The 20314-nt window shown below is 42.6% G+C and overlaps 1 protein-coding gene across 3 annotated transcripts in view; it reads right to left on the bottom strand.

Moving 5' to 3' along the window:
* SPATA13 (spermatogenesis associated 13) overlaps positions 1–20314 on the bottom strand; it is a 222330-nt gene that overhangs the window by 60110 nt on the left and 141906 nt on the right. Inside the window, exon 1 of one of the 3 annotated variants that reach the window (XM_027713672.2) lies at positions 13504–13702. The exons of the other annotated variants lie outside the window; for them this stretch is intronic. The gene's annotated coding sequence lies outside the window, so the exon portion shown is untranslated. Of the gene's footprint in view, positions 1–13503; positions 13703–20314 lie in introns of those variants that run through there. 3 annotated transcript variants of the gene reach the window in all.

Genomic DNA, 20314 nt, shown 5'->3' with positions numbered 1-20314 from the left:
AAGACTGGAGTCTTGCAGTCCTGAGAAACCTTCCCCAGTCACCACAACCTTTCAAATATCATAATGAATGGCCTTGCAACACAATCAGCCAGCTCCCATAGGTGTATCCCATCAAGTCCCATGGCCTTGTGTATTCAGTTTTATTTAAATGTTCCCTGAACTGATCCTTACTGAAGATAAGTCTTCCTTTTCCCACTTCTCAACCACTCAGGGCCTGGATTTGCTCAAGGCTGGTGTTACTGGTGAAGATCAAGGAGTAGGTGGAGTAGGAGTACTTCAGCCTTCTCCATGTCCTTTGTCCAAGGTCCTCTGCCGCATTCAGCAGCAGGTCCACATTTTATCTAGTTTTTCTTTTACTGCTGATTCCCTTGTTGAAGCCTTCTTTGTTGTGCTTTATATACCTCACCAGATATAATTCCCAGTGAGCATTGCCTTTCCTAGCCCTGACCCTGCATGCTCATCAGTGTCTCTGTATTCCTCCCAGGAATACAGAGTTCCTGCATCTGCTCCTGCCTCTTGGTGGTGTGTTGACCTTGGCTTCCAGATGCCTACCCAGACATGCTCTCCCTCCCTCTCCTTAATAGGATAGGGGATAGGGGGTTGGGGGGAGGGAAGACAAGATGGAAAGTAGGTCATAGGTCAAGATATCATAGGTCAAGATAAAAACAGGGAGATCAGTTACCAGTTACTGTCATGGGCAAAAGAGTTGACTCGGGGAAAATTTTATTTATTCCAATTAATATTTTAGTTATTCCAATTTTATTTTTCTAATAAAAAAAGGTTTAGATAGTGAGAAACAAAGACAAATTAAAACAACACCTTTCCCCTTACCCATCCTTTTTTTCCAGGTTCAGCTTTATTTCTTCATTCTCCTCTCTTCAAGCCCACCCTGCCTAAGTGACGCAGATGAATGGGGGACTGTGGTCAGTTCTGGTCAGCCTATCACAGTAGGTTTTTGCTGGTCCTTCCTCCTCACGCTTTTCCCCCACTCTGTTGTGGGTCTTTTCCATGGGTTGCTATCCTTCAAGAACTGTTCCAGCATGGGTCCTCTCCATGGGCTTCAGTTCTTCAACATGGTTCCTCTAAGGGCCACAGCTCCTGTTAGGAGTACCTGCTCCTGTGGGTGCTCTTAAAGGACGGTAGTTCCTTCAGGAAACATCCAATTCCTCCACTGTGGTCCTCTCCATGACCTGCAGCGTGGATACCTGCTCCACTGTGGTATCTCCATGGACTGCAGGAGAACGTCTGTTCTGGTACCTTGAGCACCACTTCCCCCTCCTTCTTCTCTGACCTTGGTGCTCACAGAGCTGTTTCGTACACTTTTTTTCTCACTCCTCACTGTCTGTGCAGTGTTTTGCCTCTTTCTTAAATACATTTTCCCAGGGGCACCATCACCTTCCCTGATGGACTCAGCTGTGTCCTACAGTGGAGCTGTCTGGAACTGCCTGTGTCTGGCATGGGGCAGCCTCAGCCTCTCTTTACAGAGGCCACCCTGCAGCCCCCCACAGAAAAACCCTGCCATTTAGACCCACTACATTCTCGTATGCTTCCATTTGACATATGAGTTGTCAGGAGCTCCTCGTTCATCCATACAGTCTTCCTGCCATTCTTGCTTTATTTCCTGCTCGTTGGACTGGAGCATTCAAGAGGTGATTCTTGAAAGTCAACCAACTATCTTCTCTCCAAGATGCCCAGGGCTATGATTCTGCTATTTGTCCTGTTTCCTCCCCAAAGGATCTTGTACTTCATCACTATTGGTCACTACAGCCAAAGCTGCTCCCAGCCTTCATGTCCTCAACCACATATTTCTTGTTTGTGAGCATAAGGAGGTTCGGCAGAGTGCTGTTCCTCATTGGCTCCTCAGTCACCAGGGTTAGGAAGTTGTCCTCAATGCGCTCCAGAAACCTCCTGAATTGCTTGTGCTCTGCTTTGTTGTCACTCTGGCAGATATAGGACTGGTTTAATTTCCCCACAACAACCAGGATTTCAATCATGTGATGGTTTAGGTAATATTCCTGTGGCTGCAGAATTTCTGCCTTTGATTGCTCCCAGTTGGAAATCTGTTACATTTTCAGAGGATCATTTCCTCTCTGGAAACTACTATTGCTCTTTACAACCACTACCAGCATTCTCAACCAAAGCAAAGAAGGCTTAAGAAGGCTTGAACACTAAACACACTGCTGGGAGTAATATTTTCACACCGGTGATTTGAGTTTGGACATGTTAATAAAACAAAGCATTGTTCCCATGCTGTATATGTTCCGCAAATAAAAGAGTTGGCTTTCACCATCATTCATCCACTACTTTTTATTATCTTGAAGTTCAATTGAAAAATATAAAAACATGGAATACACAGTTCACTTACCAACAGTTCATGCCAAATCTTCAACTATAGTCAGAACACAGAAAAAACCCAAAGAAATAAACTGGAGGGGAGATGGGGGAAAGGAAGACAAAAGTAGGTATGTCTGCATGTTGCTATATCAATTACATTGAGGCATCTCAATCTTAACAGCCCCACACAATACAAGGCAGGCCCTGAAAGAGGGGCAGTCCTCCTTGCAAATATTTAGGTTAGCAACTGCAAAGTAATCCAGGCACAGCACTATTCATAAGACCAGTTCATCACCAGGTCATACAAGACAATTAAGCCTGGACACTAGATGCAGAGGGGAGCAGATTAACAACCAGCAAGATGTTTTAAGTTATCCTGGTTTATTTTTAACAATATTTTAAAGCCTTTGAGAAGATTAGTTCCTCAGCCCAGGAGCTGCGTACCTCACTGCTGCTAAGGTAAAATGATGTACTGATTGAGTTCTCAGCAGAGGAATATTCTTTGTAGGGCTTGGGAGTAACACTGCTTTGATTCTGCTATTGTCAGTGCACAAAAAACACCACTGTCCTTCATCCTGAGAGTCTGATTTCTGTGCAACAAGATGAAAAAGTTAATTTTCTCTCGTCCTCATTCTCTTTTTCATGCCATCATGCAGAAAACACACAACATACTACATCCATAAAAGCAAAAGCTGCTAATGTGTATTATTTAATAATAAGAGCTTGTTTCATAAGGAAGACTGTAAAACCTTCAACAAGCACATTAGCTCTTCGATATTATCAATGGTAAGTAAGGGAGTTTCTAACACTGAAGTTAAAATGCAGCTGGTAAAATACAAGAAATATATCTATTTTGAAAGATAACAGATGAGATGTCACTATTTAAAATAAAAAATATGCACTGGAAATAAACTGTGAAAGATCCAGGGTAGAATTTATAGCCGGATTTCTGAATCTCATTCTCAAGAGAAAGTTGTCAGGAAGGGCCTGCTGCATTAGACTGGATGAAAAGGACATCTAACCAACTCTCTTGTCTCCAAGTGACTTAAGGAGGAACATGAAAAAAATGAATACAGAAAAATTTTCCCTCTATTTTACTTTCCTATCTTCTGGTAATCTATAGTTTAGAGTATTCCTAAATCAGAGGCTGCAAGCAGAATACACTGTTTTCTAGTTCTGTTGGGGCACTTTTCCACATATTTTCCTGTTTGCATTCTATTTTCATTAATTCTTTGGATTCTATATCCTCATATTTCACCAAATTCCCATAACTAATTGGTAGCCCAAATCAAATATATTCCTTTTAGTTTGATTTTAATCTCCTGCCCGGGTAATACTGTGTCTGAAAACCTACTCTCACCACAGGGTACTGAAACCTGGGTGCTTCCAGCCTCCCACACATTAGTGTTGAAAGAGGTGAAGTAACAGACAGGAAGGATGGGTTTCCAGGAGAAAATGAGAAAGGGGAGCACAGTTGGCAAGATGACATATAGGCAGATATGCAAGTTAAGTTTCTGGACTACTGCCCACATATTTAAATTATGGTCATACTTGCTTCTTGTACCATTAGGAGGGGATTCTTTGTTTTTAACAATCTCAATGACTGTAATACATAAATCATAAATAAATAATTCATTCCTTAAGAGCATGCTGTTGATTTTTTTCTAGCTTCTCTTCATGCTACTTGTATTTTATGCTGTCATTCAGGTTTTAAGTAACATATTTAACTCGCTCAACTTTTTTTACAAGCTGAAAAGTCAAAGCTTTACTGATGAATGGCACCAGTTCCCCGAAATTCCTTCTTCCTCTCTCAGCAGCCAGTTCACCAGGAAGTATTACATTCCATATTAACCTTTTCTCTAGTGTGTTACACAAGAGTGTGACAATGAGGTATTTAGCCAGCTTGGCTATTTTCTTCCTGGATAGGTAAGCTGTTCCATCAGCAACATAAAAATATTTTAACAACACAGCAACAAACCTCCCAGTGTGCCAAGGAGCCACAGAGCCCTTGGTTCATTGTGGGAGGTTACTTTTAATTACAAGGTCCTGTTTAACACACTGGAACAAGGCAATAGCTTACTTCAAACAGCTTCAAAATCATTATACTTAAAAATGCTGACCTTTGCCATAAGCAAGGACAAGTGACAAAAGGAAAATTGTTTTGGCTCTGAGTGAATTTGAAATTCTGCGACAGAACTTTGCAGAAACCCAGTAATCTATAAAAACCAACTTTCAAACATCAATGTTGTAGTATCATAAACAGCCAAACTCTTCCCATTAGTAACCCAATTCCCAAATTGATGGTATCAGTCAGGAACTTGCTTTTAAACAGGGTTTCTGTACAAGATTTGCCTTCTAAATTCTAAACTTCTAAGCTTTTGCATTGATTTTATTTTTCTAATCAGTGCAATCTGACATATGCTCCTCCTTCTCATTATTATTATTGTTATTATTGTTATTTAAATCTGATTTACTTAGTCTGTTAACTGGCTAAAGCATATTACTCATGCAGTTTGCCCAGAGACTTATAAAAACCATTCTGGTTGTAATTCAGTCTCTGCAACAGTATTAATGCAGGGACAGATCCTGGCTTCATTTGAAGCTCTTAGCTGCCATCCTTCCATATGGAAGCAGAACATGAAATTACTATAATTAAGAACCAGTCGAAAATACAAGAGAATAAGGAAGTACACTCCTCATCACAGAAAGGCTAAGCATAGTAAAAATTAATCTAGGACCTTTGGTAGAAAAGTTTCCTTCATTACAAAGAATCGTTAGAAAGAAGGAAACAACTGACAAAACGTGGGCTGAGCTCAGCAGCTGCTGCAGTGCTGCCTCAAGAGGATATCTGAGTGAGTTGCTGAACATCTGAGCTTTGGACACTACAACAGACTCTTACTTTCTACTGCCGCACGTACATGAAAGCCTTCTTTATTTTCTCATCCTAGGAAATGGAAGCCATATGAAAGAGAACAACTTCAGAATATGTAAGCAGTGCTGGCAAGTTTAATCTAGAGCTATAAAATACAAGTGAAATAGAAACCACTGGGATGATTAATTTATTAAAATATCTACTTCTTCATTTAATAAGGAAAACAAATGACAAAAGCTGACCAAGATAAAGAATAAATTACTTATTAAAGCTAACAGGGTGCAGCTGATGCCTAGTAGGTAAGTCAAAGTCACTTTTAGCTAGAGTTCAATGGGCGAGTCCAGTAGGACAGTTTGGGTGAATGAAAGAAATAGTTGGCTTTAAATAAGACAGCTGGTTTTTGCACACCAAATTATCTTTTACTTGATGCTACCTGTGCACACAGCAGTGGGAAAGTTGGCCTCCCAAAAGCAATGCTGATGGCCAGGAGCATACGTAAGGTAAGTCCTGTGTAGAGGCAAAGCCAGGTTACAGTGTAGTTAAACTGCTCTTTAATTTGTTTAACATAATTAATCAAATCCAGTATGTTTTCAGGGAGCATAAAGCATTCAGATATCACAAAATAAAAATATGAAAACAAATACAGAAATGCCAAATATGACATTCTGACTGTCTAACAAAAATTCCAGATGCGATCAAAGAGCCTTGTCTTGAAGCCAAGCAGAAACGGTGTCACAGACTGAACTGCAACTGCAGGTCAGGCATGTTCCACCTGACTCACATACAGAGGACAGATGTAACACAGAGACATAAGTGATACTGTCCAAGTGTTAATTTCTCTCACCTCCCCCTTCCATGATCACACACAGCTTGGAGGAACTGTGTGTATTAGCAGGGATTGAATTTGCTCCTGGCTGGACCCAGGATAAATGATCCACTGTAAAACTGTAGATACCAGCCTTTTGCTGCAGTTCTTGTGTGCTGAGTACCTCGTGCAGATCTTGTGTGCAGAGTGCTGCAGCTCTTCTGCTGAACCTCAGGCTCAGTCAGACTGTTAGACCAAATGACTAATCAAACCAAGCTCTTCAGTACAGTTGTGTCTCTGTTTATGGTCAACCTACCTAAGACTCAAAATATTCTCACAAAGCATACAGAACATTTATTCTCATTCAAAATCAAATGTTGCTACAGAACATGTGGTGAGAACAATACTAAGAAAATTTACTGTTTCAAAGATTAAGTGTCCTGAACAGAAATCTTAGACAAAGATGAATTTTGAAAAAAATTTTGGTGCTTTTCATTAGCAAGAGGCATGACATTCTTCTTCCCTTACAGTTTCCCTTCAGGAAGACAAAGAAGGGAAAGAGATATAGGAATCTTAAATAATGTAATATCTCAGACATATAATTCTTTGTAATGATGTAGGTGCTTTCCTTGTTAACTTGGCACTGTGTGCCAACAGTATAAGTGCATACAGATTTAGGAGGCTGTTTGTTTAACAAACTGGCTGTTGAAATTTGCATTGCACTTGGAGATGGATTAAAATTGTGTGATAAATAACTCTTTTTATCACATTAATGTGTATTATTGTCTGTTATCTTGGCTTCATGTAATGACACTTCAGGGAGCAAATGTAAGCCATGTTTTTTGTTCCTGTTGAATACTGTTGTATTTCACTGATAAATTGGGGGTTTATTCCTGTAGAGTGTTTTCCTTCTCTTTAAAATTATGCAGCTAGTACAAGTGAAACAACTTCTCCAGAACACATACAGTACTTTGAGAACAACTGCAAAATCAAATTCTCAAATATGAAATAATACAAACAACTGTCTGTCTCTCTCAGAACAGAGAATAAACCAAAATTAGACATTTCGTGTGCATTATCAAGGATGATTAAGGAGTGTTTTCAGTAGACACTGATAACCATGTGAATGAAGAACAGAAAATGTGATGCTTATATTAAGAAAAGAGGAGATTTGCCTGGGAAATTAAACAACTCTTTAGTCTGACTCTGAACTTCATAAGATTTTACAGTCAAATCTGAAGGCAGAATTGGCTGAGAGATAGGGTACTTTGTTCCAAGTGAAGAGGAATTGTGTACCATAAAGAAGTAAATGACAGGAGACAGGAGCAGTAGCTGTGCACAGTGAAGAGAGGAAGGTTAGGCAATTTCAGGGATCAATCAGGGATCCAGGTGGAGAAAAAACTGATGTGATGATCGTTATAAATGTAGCAGTAAGGGCAAACACCACTGAGGCTCAAAGAGATCATTCACTGTGCCTATAATAAAACAGTGCTTTGCCTCTGCAGGGATGCTGGGCTGTCATCCCCTGAGCGACCGTGACCCCTTCTCCCTGTCTTGTAGTTTAAAAGGTCTGTTCTGTAGGGAGCTACAGACTAGGAATCAATGACAGAAAACACAGTTATTGTAGAGTAACATGTTCTTATAGAGAAATAAACCTTGCAGAGATAATGAAGTCTGAGTCACAGACAGTTTACCTCCCTACTCTTCATGTAGGAGTTATTTAAAGTCTGCCAGGAAGGTCAAAGGGAAGACTTACAACCAATATAACATAATACCCTTCATATTCTCATCACCTACCTACTACATCTGCACGGTGTTTTGTCATTAAAATCGTATGTGTGTCTTTGTACTTGTGTGTATGTAATTATTGATCATAGCATTCTTAAATTAATACAGTGTAACACCTAAACATGCAAGACATGAGCCAGAGTCAGTCCTTCACTCCATGCTTATCTCAGTATTTTGCAATTCTACTATACAGTAGAGAGAACCATCAGGAAAAATAATCTCTTTTCTCTTAATAAGTGGTGCCAGCCACTAAAAGCACTACACAGAGTGACAAACCTGTCACAACTACTAATAAAATATCTGAATCAACAGATTCAAACTTGTGTGATTTTTCTTTTTGCTTCACTTTACTGATTGGCCAGTTGTGCCAGATATTTTGCTTAAATCTAAATCAGACCAAGATTACTTAAATAACATTTCAATGGTTCAGGTTGCACAATTTGGGCTACTGGTTTTACACAGTGGAGATTTACATTGTCTTGGCTAACCTTTGAATATATTGCCTTATAAAACTGGAGGTTTCTCTATCGGCAAACTATGTGTCTGCTACCCCAACAGTGCAAAATATACATGATTTCCTGGAAGATGGCCTTGCTTTTGACAGTTGCAGAAAGGGTCTTGAGCCTGCCCCTGCTAAATCAATTCATTACACAACTGCCATTTAAAAGCTGTCCACGCTTCATGGAGCATATGAAGATTACTGCTGCTGCTGCTCTATACTGCCACAGGAGCTCACCCACAGCTGTAATTCTCATCTAGTTGGGAAGCTTGTTAAAATCCCCTAGTTAAAACCCTCTATGGCCTTATTCTAGTCCTTCTCGCAGCCCTTGACCTTTTCCCCTTGGCTGGGACACATACAGGTATGGCAGTCTGCTGTGTCGCAACAGGCAGGAAAAGCATTACAGTGTTCAGCTCCTAGGGACTTCATTTTCCCATAAATAGTTATGTCTTTGACATAACTCACTGTTGCGTTGAATAGACTACAATGGCACTATTTCATGAAATATAAAATTTCTGGATCTCCTCTCTGTTGATCTGCAATTACATAATTATTATTTTCTTTAAAAAAAGTAGAAATTCCAATATTTGGAACCATTAATTGGGCAGCAAATAGATAAAGATACTGCATCTTCATTTGCTCACAATAACAATTTTTCAAGCCTCACAAAACAGAAATATTTCTGATATAGTCACATTAAATTATTCTAATAATCATAAATAATTTCTCCTCAACCCCTCCCCTTTAAGTATTCCATGTGAGAAGCATTCATGCAGCTCATTAAGAGGCACCAACTTTTTATCCAAGGAACAGCTTTAGTTTATTGCAGCTGCTTCATAAACTCTTGGAAATGTGTTCTGCTTATGTCCTTCTTGGAGTCTGAAAGAGAATATGCAGAGAGAACATCATCAAGGACTGGCAAACTACACTGTTCCTTGTGTTTTGGAATCTAAAGGGCAGCTATATTAAGATGACAAAAACTGCACAAGAAACACAGACTGAGAGAGATACAGCAAATAGATTATGTTCTTTTCAAACCTCATAGGACAACATGTTAGCATTCTTACGAGAGGAGAAACAAAAGCATGTAATTAGATAAGTGATTCTCTGGGTAGATTGTGGCCCCTCTGAGAACAGATGACATGTAATGCCACTATCAGTAATGACATTGCAAACTGGAAGAAATGCGACAAGTCGCTCAAAATTTTGACATATTTGATTGTTCTTCATTCATCTGATGTTTGGTTGCTGATTGTACTAATCCACAAAAAGGAAAAAGACTTTGGAAAGGGTTTATAATGCCAACAAGGAAATCTTCATTTCCAGCTCTCCCTGAGAAGTGCATCAGATTGGTGTACCATGTCTTCAGGAATTATGCCCATCAAGTTGCTTCACCTAAAAGCATGAAAGAGGCAGGCAAGGAAAAACTAGTGCGGTTTTGAATTCCCTTATTAGCCTTACCTGCTCAAATAGTACATTCTTCCATCCAGAAATGTAGTCTGATTGGAAAAGGAGGAATTAGACCATTTGCCAAGAATTTCTAGATGACAGGTGACTGAGCCCACCAGAGGCTGCAATGAGCCAACAAGACCCCCAGGTGTGCTGCCACCATGCATGTGAACATCCTGCACATGGGATGTGATGCATTATGGACACACAGCAAGTCCAAAGCTTTAGGGAGCATAGTCTGTCATGTCCATGAGGCAAAATTCCTGTCCATGGGCAGAATTATATGGCTTTCCTACAGCTTTCCAGGATTCCTGTATCTCCAACCAGGAAATTAGATCAGAGTGTCACAAGTATCCACACCACTCAGTGCAGCCATGGTTTTTTGTCTTCTCCTGGGAAAAATGGCTATTCATGTTGTGAACAGGTGCACTGTTTGCTGAGTGAAAACTAGGTGGCCGAGGCCAGAGTGTAGTGGCAAATGGAGTTACATCCAGCTGGCAGCTGGTCACTAGTGGTGTTTCCATGGGCCCAGTATTGGGATATGTGGAAGGAAATGACAGAAGGGACTGATGGGCCCAGCACATAGCACAGAACATGTGCTGCAGCCAGGGGAGATGTAGGGTCTCAACCACTCCCTCTGATCCCCTTGCAAATCCCTACTTGAGTGAAGAGGTGTAACTTAATGCCGTAGTTTTACTGATAAGTTTTCACATGTGTACAAACCTGTACACAACACCAATTATTCTAATTTTAGGATTTCGCTTTATAACCATCTAGAAATCTTAATTTGTCTATCAGTCACACCTCAAGACCTAAGCTCATGGGCACAGAGCTATCAGAAAGCTTCATGAAGAAATGTGAAAGGGAAGGGAAGAAAAGCAACCCTTCTTGTGTTAAGCTCTGTAGAGGCAGTGGAACCTCTGGGCACTTCTACAGCTGCCTGTGTGGAGTAAATGCACTCAGAGCTTTGCATGAATCATGGAATCATAGAATCAGCCAGGTTGGAAAAGACCTCTAAGAGCATCAAGTCCAACCCTTGATCCACTACCACCTTGGTTACTAGACCATGGCACTAAGTGCCACATCCAGTCTCATCTTAAAATCCTCCAGGGGCGGAGAATCCATCACTTCCCTAGGTAGCCCATTCCAATGCCTGATTACCCCCTCTGTAAAAAGTTTCTTCCTAATATCTAACCTAAACCTCCCCTGGCACAGCTTAAGACTCTGCCCTCTTGTCCTACTGCTGGTTGCGTGGGAGAAGAGACCAACCCCCACCTGGCTACAACCTCCTTTCAGGTAATTGTTGGGAGTGATGAGGTCTCCCCTGAGCCTCTTCTTCTCCAGGCTAAACAACCCCAGCTCCCTCAGCCTCTCCTCATAGGACTTGTGTTCGAGTCCCTTCACCAGCCTTGTTGCTCTTCTTTGGACCCGCTCCAGCACCTCAATATCCTTCCTGAACTGAAGGGCTCAGAACAGTACTCAAGGTGTGGCCTCACCAGTGCTGAGTACAGGGGAAGAATCACTGCCCTGTACCTGTTGGCCACACTGTTCCTGATCCAGGCCAGGATGCCACTGGCCTTCTTGGCTACCTGGGCACACTGCTGGCTCCTGTTTAGCTTCCTGTCAATCCAAACTCCCAAGTCCTTTTCTGCCTGGCTGCTCTCCAGCCATTCTGTGCCCAGCCTGTAGCGCTGCGTGGGGTTGTTGTGGCCAAAGTGCAGGACTCGGCACTTGACCTTGTTGAATCTCATCCCATTGGATTCAGCCCAACTCTCCAGTCTGTCCAGGTCCCTCTGCAGAGCCCTCCTACCTTCCAGCTGATTGACACTCCCCCCTAACTTAGTGTCATCTGCAAATTTGCTAATCCTGCATACTCTGCCAGCAACAAAGCTAGAACCCAAGGCAGAAGTTTCTCCTTCACAGGACATCATGGTGGAGCCTGAGGTATTCCTTAGGAAACTTGTCAAGACAGGGTGCTCTCATGTAAAGCCCAAAAGAAACAAGGTTCTCCAAAGTGGTGACAGAGCCAGGAGAAGGTGGCACAGGCTGGCCAGTGTGAGCACACATGAAAGCAGCAACAGGATCCAGCTGGGACAGCAGGAGTGGACCTGGCTGGATGAGATGTGAGAGCGATGGGGAAAGACCACCACACCAGAAGCTGAGGAGAGCAAGTGATGGGAAGGAGACATCTGCGAAGAGGGCAGAGGGGGTTCCAGATAGTTAGGGAGAGGCAAGAGAGATCCAGCAAGGAGAAACTGGGCCTTCCCAAAGGATTCCTCTCTCTGGCAGTGAGGGAAAAGTTAGGAAAACATGCAAAGGAGTAAAGAGCTACAGTGATGTCTAAAAGGCATGTAGAAAAAAGAAAATTTCACTGAAAGAGTTTTCCATTCTTTTTTTTTTTTTTAAGAGTGAATAAAACAGAAGTAGCCCCAGACACTTTCAGCCCACAGGACCAGCCAGCATACATATACACAGCTCACCTGAGGTCTGTGGCCTTGGCAGCACTGGGAGTGTTTTATTTTCACTGATATAAACCATTCATGAACAATTTCTCCAATGCATTAAGCGTAAACAAGCTCTCCTTTTCCATAGGTAAGTATTTCTTCCTGCCACTGTGATTTCCTCTCCTAAACCAAATATTTGTATGTGTGGAACCACTGAAAGAAAACAAGTCTGAAGCTTCCCACTAATAACTGCATTTCCCAGGAGTTCTCCTGCAATGTCTGGAGCCAGGGTCCCCTGCCACATATTTTATTTTGAGAAGGCTTTCCATTTTATGACTTTTGGAGCAACTGGTTGTGTTTATTGATCTTTCCACACAGCTGTTCTTTTCCTACAGAATCACTAAGTTGAATTTTCTGTGGTCTAGTGCATGAGGCCCCATGCGTTTCTGTTATACAGAGTTGAGGAGGCAGAAGCTTTTTAAGACTCAGAGTTTGTGGGTGTAGAGGAAGCAGAAAATGCTACACACTGGCTTCACTTTCACAGTAAAAAAATGTGCTTGAGTGTTGAATTCCAAAATCCCATGAGCAAACTAGTTCAAATGAGACTAGCCGTGATACATAAGGATGGGGTAGGGGAATTACCAGAGATCTATGCTGGAAAAGGAAGGATGACACGTGGGCAGCTGCACAGAAGGACGGTGGAACATCTGCACAGAACAACTCCAGCTACAAACGGGCAGCTTCCTGCACATCTCCTCCCGTCCCAGACAGCACTGAATCCCCCTCAGCAACTTCTACCATTCCTCACTCATCCTAACTAATTTCTAATACTAGCAGATCAGGCATGAGCAGGAATGACCTCACGAACACACAAGACCTATCTCATGCAATAATAAAATTTAACACAAGCACTCATGACCCCCAAATAACCTCAAACTGGGGATAGCATCGCTCGACCGTGGATTACATTTCAGGCTTTTCCACGGGCCACAGTCCCACGGGACCCCCAGAGCCGCACATCCCTACGGCTGCGGCGGAGGCTCTGCTACAGGGGGTGTGCCTGCCAGCCCGCAGAGCTCTCTCCCCGGCCTGGGTGCCTCCGGAGCCACCTCTGGGACACGGCAGCTCGGAGGGGTGCGCCTGGGAGCCCTTGGAGCCTCCGCTCCCGCCTGGCTGCCTCCGGAGCCACCTCTGGGACGCGGCAGCGGCGGTCACGTCCGGAGGACCAGGATGCTGGTGGGCGCTCATAACTTGGGGAGGGAAGGGGGAAAGAGCACGAAAAGAAACTCATGAGAGAAAATAGATGCCTTACCTCTCTTTCGACTCCTCAGAAAGCGCAGGAGACGCTTGCATGTACAAATCTTTCCCAAGCAAAACAAATAAGGATCTCCGCTCAGCACAAAGAAAAGCAAGGGTGCTCTCATTCTCCCGAACCGCCCTTCCGAGCAGCCGGGTTGCCCTCCGTAAGGAGTCCCAGCTCTCCCCGGCTGCTCCGAGTGCTCGGGGGTCCCCGAAGGCGCCGCCGCCCCCGGAGCCGTTCCCTTGCCTACTCCGCTCGGGGGGAGGAAGAGCTGGAAGAGTGTCAGCACAACACGCTCCATAAATTCTCCCTCAGCCTTCTGCAGACGTAAGTCCTTGAGAAAAATGCCTAAATCCCGTCGTTTGCTGACATAGTAACCAAATTTAAGTTTCTGCCCCCCTCAGAAGCCCTCTGCATAAAACAATTCATTATGTGAAAGGTTTACCCAGCCTACAGCGGGCTGGTTTGTGTGGTTTTATTTGTCCAAGGAAGAAATAAAGAGACTGAACGTTTATATAGAGACTTCCCACCCAGACCTGTTGTTTCATTACAGCAGATAATATTAAGGACTTCCACAAGTCATTGAAGGAAATGCATTGCCAAGTAAAAGGAAAAATTCATTATTCGGAGAAACAGCCCATTTCTAATACATAAGTGAAGTAAAATTTTAGAAACTTATGAGGAGGTCACAAAAAGTTTTGTATTTTTCTTTTGACTTATTCTATTTATCGGATTCTTCCAAAGATGCTTAAAACATTTTAAAAGTTCCCAATAAAATTTGTAAAGCCACAGCAGATACTGTGAGAAAGAGCACAGGGTCAGAAACAAGTAAAGCCCGTGGAAGACTTTGCTTCCCCAGTCCTATGGAGATGAGCCCTATGGAAATGAGCTCTTTAGTCTCCGGGTGGTGGAGAGAAGAAAGATAAAAGAGAATTGTGCTTCAGGGATCACGTGGAGTTTAATGGGTTTTAATGCATCCCCTCATCCAAACTGCTGCCACCCTGCACAAACCTGCATTCAGATTTCTAGTCCTTTTACTGGTAATTTAGGCTATGGGAGCAGCCTGGCAGGCATGCGCAAACCATGCTGCCCTGCAGGGCTTTTTTGACCCCAGTTGCAAAAGGGTGGGGGTGGGGGGTAAAATAACAAAACCCAAACCTTAGTACTTGGGAGTTGAAAAGAGCTTTACAAGCAAGGCTTCAGTGTTTTAACTCAATATTACCTTAATAAAAACTGCCTGATTTACAAATTTCTTTAAGGGCCTAATTGTGTGTTATTTACTAGAGAAAACTTTTCTTTCATCAGGGTTAAATGTGTGCTTAAGTTTGGAAGAAGCAGAGAAGCATAAAGCATGAGAGATCTAGCATTTTGGAGGTTATAAGTCTTTTCCTCCAAACTTGAAATTCATTACAAGTGACCATAACCTTCCCATCAACACCCAGGCACCCTCATCTTCTTCATACTGTATTTGCCCCATTCCTCCTCCCCTTTCCCCTCAGCCCCCCACCCCATCCCATCCGCGCCCCTCCACAAAATAATAAAACCAAAACCAAAAAATCAGATTATTTCTTCACCCACATCTTTTTCCTGGGTTGTGACTGAGAATCGTCAGTCACAGAAGAGAGAAAGAAAGGAAAAGGTCTAAATGATCGTTTGCAACTTTGGAAGTCTTACCCTTTGAGGAAGTTTCATTACACTTTTAAAAGATTCTGAAATATAGATGCAGCATCAGTAGGTATTTCTCAAACTATATCAGCTAATATCCTGACCCGATACCAAATATATGAGTACTATTTTAAATGTTATAAATGTTTTAAGAAACTGTTTGATATGATGAAGTTTGTAAAGCTCTGGCACAAAACCATGCTGCTGTGTATTTCACTGTATATGTAAAGACAAAATATTCTCATAAGACAAGGTTTCGTTAAATTTTTTAAATATTTTAAAGCTCCAAAAGGGTGGACCATTAGCCCCCCACTCTGGCTTCACAAATAATTCAGTGAAACCCATGGAACAACTGAAAGTGTAGCTCTGGTGGCACCAAGATGGTATGAGGGAGCTGCAGTTCTGGCCAGGTCTTCTTACCTTGCTGTTGAATCAGTTTGACACTGCACCTGAATAAGTGGTGAGCATGAGCTGCAAGGCTCAAGGTGAGTGTCACCCTCATCTTTTCCTTGCATTCCTCCTGACACAATCTGTTTGCTTTGCACTGCACTTGTGCTGGGGCCACTGGGGCAGCTGTTTCTGTGAGCTGATCCATTTGAAAACCAACACAGCCAAAAGCCATCATTTTCCATTTCATCAGCTTGTTAAGCTGACCTGGTTACAGTTGTGCAACTGCTGGATGCAGCGCAGGGAGATGGGTGGGCAGTGCAGCAGGACTGTAGAACAGCAGCTCCCAGTTACACTAGGTTATATGTAATATTAAATTCCCGTCTAAGCTTGTTTATGCCTGTGCTCTCTCAGTCAAATGAGACAATAGTCTTTCCTCATCCTACAGATTGTAAACCACTGGGTATAAAAAATCAGAGTCTTCACAAACTCAAAAACTCAAGTTTGAATAATACATCATCATATAGCAAAAAATTATAAAATATACAAGAAGTAAAGCAGATTTATTTCTGTACACTGTGCATACCAAACAGATACCCTGATGTTAGCAATATTATAAGCACTGAAGTCACTCTTCTCTTTGTAAATTGAGCTCAGATCCATGAAATAAACTATTAATCAGGAGTGGGATGTGAATTCATATATGTTCTGTATTATCTTTCAATATCTTTTGTGCTAAGTCTGTTTAGCTTTCTTTTACTGAATATGTCTTTTACCAATGTGAAGATAACCCACTTAGACTGCTTACTTAGAAATTATATCATAATTAGACAGTCTTACCACACATAGACAACTAAGAATTGCAGCAATTTGACAACACCATCCATAGGATTTCATGAGATAAGAGAAAGTTGCACAGGGGTACTTATTAGGCCTGCTATTGAGGATGTACTACTGTACTGATTCGATAGCCTTTTGTAACGGTGTTTTAGAAAGCAAAGGAGTGAAGGAACACAAGAAATGGCCTCTGGCCCAGAGCTGTGAGCAAAAAGCATTAGCAGCTGCTTAGTGCTTTGTTTGCAAATGCTCTAGTTCCTGTAGAAGCACCTAATCCTTCCTGAATTCTGGCCAGCCTTTATGGTTAAGTGCAGATAGTAAAAGGCTATTCTGGATTACCTTCTTCTTATCTGTGTGGTCCGTTTTGTGTGACAATGGATCTTCGGCTAGAATTTTAAAGCTTAATTATTCTGGCAAGGTATTCGGGGTCTATTTACATTGCAATGTGCACCAAAGAACTTATCTGGTGGGGAAAGGAAGGTGGGGTGGGAAGTTTCCTTAGCCATAGGAACAAAACAAGGCAGGGAAAGCGCAGGAACCCACAAAGCCCTTAATGCAAATCATAAACTTTCTGTAGGCATCCTTGAACTCTCCTATAGAATGTGATGCTGATATATGTCCGGCAGTGGAAGTCTCAAATATCCTTTCAACAGCGTCTGGAGGGATTAGCAGATTGTCAGAGCAGGGGCTGAGAACTGCTTTCCATTTCAGGGCTGACCCCTTTGGTGCTCCGACCATAAATTGGGTTTTACAGAACCATTTCCTTAGGATCCTACTTAGTCCAGCAAGACGCAGCCCACAAAAGGCCACAAAATACTGAGGCAAACTTAAAAGGCAAAACCCAGAATGAAAGTACACAGCAAACAAACAAGAAACTTTGTGGTCCACTATTTGAAAAGCTAAAGCTGAAATTCATGTTTTTTGAAGGGATGCCCATTACCCAAAGCAGATCAATGAACTGAGCTCATTTTGTTTCACTTGCTTAAGTTTTCTAAACTTTGTACATGTACCCCTGTTCAGTATGGTGTTCTGGAAAATATCTTGGCATCACCTTATTGAACTTCATTGAATCTGGACCCTAAATACCACAGTGTTGGATATATCAGCTATAGCAAATAGATAGACTGTCTGATGAGGCAGGTGCTCTATATTCAAAATGTGTTTGCTGCCTACAGCTCTTGATGATGAAGCTGTGCCACTCATTGCAGCAGCTGCTGATGAAAGGGTTGTCCTCTTTATGCTGGAGCTGGAGTTTGTCTGACTTCACCATTACCTGATTTATCTCAGTGAGCAGAAAAATCTTCATTTTCTTCCTGTGGGATTGTTTTACCTGTATTAACTCCTTGACCTCCTCACTGCATAATCAAGACGAGCATCAGCGCTACTCCAAGGGGAAAAGCAGGATTGCACCAAAGTGGAAAGTGGAGAGAGGCTGCCTGGCATTTTTTGGCAGTAGCTATCTTTTAGCCCAGTTCAAATATACTGCCTGACTGTACCCATGGGGCATAGTTAGAGATGTTGTCCAGGCCGCAGACAAACAGAGTTAAGAGGTTATTTCTTTATCCCTCTCACACTTACATGAAGATTATTGTCTCTTCAGACCTGCCAACAGTGTGACACGTTTTGTCCCCTCCTCTTATCACTCAAAATGATCTGGAAAAAAGATCTATAAAAATCCCTGAGGCTAATACAGATCATTTTCACAGAACTGCACCAGGAAGTGATGAAATGAGCAATTTTATCACTGCATCAGAGAGTAGGGTTTCACAAGGTGCATGCCTTAGTGAATAGGTTGTTACCACTGAAACAGGGCAGAGAGTTTCCTCTCTTGCTTCTGGGCCGGGGTGTTCACGCCCACCTAATGCCAGCTCTACTGTTCCTCTGACCACTTGATGAACCAATTCAGCTCACTCAACTGACAGAAAATGCTTCTTTTATTTTCCCTGTTTTTCTGCAGCCTGCGAGATGAACCGGCTCATGTGGGAGTGACAGAGCATTTCACAACATGCAGTCAGGAACCAGGACCATGCTTGGGTTGGAGTGCATCCTGATGGGAACAAAGGGGAAGAAGGGCTCAGTGTACAATAACAGCTTAACACGGGTCAGCTCCAGCCTCCCACTAACAATAGCCATTACTGCTATTTCCTAGATGAGCCTGCAGTCAGTCCCAGCACATACTTTACAAGCTGTGGTGAGGATAGATGGATGGTTTGCACAAAACGCTGGAGACCTTTCATCTCCTCTCAAGGAAAAGTTCTTTCTTGACATAGACAGGAAAAACTCCCATGAAAGTGTTAGTTTGTTTAAAGCTGCTGTGCAGCTCCTTTGCCCTTCAAGGTCCTGGGAGCTTTGAAGCACCAAGGTGTCCATTCAGATATTGCAATACTTGTACTTGGACACACTGCCAGAGGACTTTGGCAGCAGAAAAATCAGGAAAATAACATGGAAGATTAAATGCTGTCTTTCCATCGGACCTTGTTACATTAATTTGAATTCCTGCCTTCTCATTTACCCATTACCTTGTGATTCTTGACTGCTTTGCTTGCAAGCCTACATCAGCTCCCACCCCAGCCCTGGTACAGATGCTGACATCAACTTCCCCTTCCCCGCTGGCACTCACCTGCTAATGAAATAAAACTGCAAAGAGGAGGAAGGAAACTCAGGGAGTGTCAAATGGCAGCCTGAGTGCCAGCATACCGTAGCAGGCTGGTGCAGTTACCCCTGGCTTTGCTTCAGAAGGATTTGGGGAACATAACTCCTTTTTTTTTAGTATCTTTTGTAGCAAATACTTCAAGGCTGACATTCTCCCTCCTCCCTTGCTGGCTTTTGTGCTGTGCAAGTTACTGTAGCTGGTCATGCTTCAAACAGGGCTGAACACTTGTGGGAGTGATTTCAAATTGCTTTCTGAATGTCCTGCTTAGAGGGAGGCATAACATTTAAAGAGGTAGTTTGCCTTCTAAAAGGGCCTCTAAAGGTCTCCCAACATTAGTGTTCAAGTCTCTTGCTCAGCTGATCCAGCAAGCTGAAAGATCAGTTTGCATCACGCGTTGACTGACAGTTTTGAATTTCCTCCTTTAACTGCGATTCTTCTGGATGAGAAATGCTCAGAGAGGCAGGACTTCGAAGCTGTATGGTTTCCCAAGTACAGCTTTCTTGTAACACAGCATCAGTCAATCAATCAATATTGGAATGTTGCTCTTTAAATAACATATCTGCATGTAGCCCAAGCTGTGATACCAACTCCACCAGTAACCTCTGACCACCGAATCAAGTTAAAATCTGTCTGCCACAGAAAGGCCTTTGCTATCCTTCCGTCCAATTCCCCTTGCTATCCATCCCCATTTCCACATTCCTCTCTCTCCCTATTTACTTGTCATGACTTAATTCTCTGCTGTTCTTGTGAGTTGAATTGGGTTATTCTTATTCTGTAATCGGAGCAGTGCCAGAGCTGGCAACAAGGCAAGTAGTAAGGACACATGGTGAAGAGAAGTGGGAGAAAGAATGGGTGAAGAGGCCAGATTTCACTCTTCTCCAAAATGCAACCTAATAGAGAGTCAGAAGGCAGGGCAGGGCACAGAGAGTTGAAAAGCTAGAGATAGAGTGCAGGTAGCAAGTCATGCTTTGCGTATGTCTGCACAGGATACTATAGTCTGAGACGATCCCAGAGAGTAGCTGTTTTCCCATCCTGGTTATATACAGGATCAAGTCAACATGGGAGCAAAGAGCTGACTATTGTTCAATTTCATGTTCTAGGCAGTTTTGACATGAGCCCACAGGTCTCCAGCACTCTCCGGTCATGCTGTATTCAAGCAACTATAGGAGGAAAGGGTGGTGTGTGGCTGTGGGAAGCACATCTGTCTGTCTAAGTTCCAATCAAGTAAGGCCTCTCTTCTTTTACGTGTCAAGTCTCTCTCTTTGGCAAAGCATATGGATA

The sequence above is a fragment of the Pipra filicauda genome, unplaced genomic scaffold (assembly GCF_003945595.2).
Source record: "Pipra filicauda isolate LSUMZ 115617 unplaced genomic scaffold, ASM394559v2 scaffold142_size1944046_pilon, whole genome shotgun sequence".
NCBI classification, from domain to species: Eukaryota; Metazoa; Chordata; class Aves; order Passeriformes; family Pipridae; genus Pipra; species Pipra filicauda.
This window is presented reverse-complemented; position numbering and strand designations above follow the sequence as displayed.